We start from the raw sequence: 1099 nt of genomic DNA on the forward strand, positions 1-1099 counted from the left end.
GGTTGATGAACAGATTTATGCAACAACAAAAAAAGTGAGAAAAATACTTCTCTGATGCATTTTACAGCAGTTTTTATTTGCCCAGAGTGTAGCATTGAGCATTGTTAAGCATTTTCTTAAAACGTGTGTCAAATTAAGATTCAAATCATTCAGCTAGCTGAAACAGACAAAGTTTGGCCAAATCAAGACTCTAAATCCCCCCAGAGTGGATGAAACCATCCCCAACAGCACATACGAGTTACCTGTCATCCACATAACAATGACGGCTCATACCACACTTCTCAAATACAGATCCAAGGGGAAGCATAAACAGTGAGAATAACATGAGTGCTGGAATAGAGCCTTGGGGCACTGCACTGGTCAACGGTAAAGAGGTGGAGCGAAATTGTGTGTGAAACACCATGTGTGAATATTAAATCATCATCAGAGTCAAAGTACTGTTTTATGATTTAATTCTCAAAGCAAAAATTAATTGGACAGGTCAGAACAGTAGAACATCCAGTACGAACTAAACATTTTAGAAACAAATGCAATACTTTCTCCGCCAGTTTAATCATCAACACTCTTAAAATCAGCTTGGATTTTATAGAAATCAAGAAGAATAAAACTTTTTGTCCTCAAAACACAACTCTTCTCAGTTTGTGTTTTTGAAGGCAATGAGTCTATCAAACACTGAACAACTACAATTTAAACCAAAAAACATGCTTTATACGGTCACATGTTAAATTGTGGGAAATGATGACGTTATATTTATGATATGGAAAGCATCTACTTTCCAAATTAAACACATTTCAGGCAAATCAATACTTGCTTTTGGCAAAACAATCAGTGTTGAGGAAACACCTCAGTTACTACACCTGCAGGCGATTTGTGGTACTACAACTATAATATCTCCATATAATAGCTTTAAATTACACTTCGATTAAATCCTTAATTTGACCTTAATTTGATACTAATAATATCTAGTTTGATCATATCAGTAATGTCCATACTGAGTTATTTAGCTTAAAACAATCACAGCTCAATCAGTTAACAGCCAGTGTTTACCTGGATTTGGGAAAAGAGTGTGTAAATGTTTAACAAGATGTGTGTATGAAAT

This window comes from Danio aesculapii, chromosome 18 (genome assembly GCF_903798145.1).
Source record: "Danio aesculapii chromosome 18, fDanAes4.1, whole genome shotgun sequence".
Taxonomy (NCBI): Eukaryota; Metazoa; Chordata; class Actinopteri; order Cypriniformes; family Danionidae; genus Danio; species Danio aesculapii.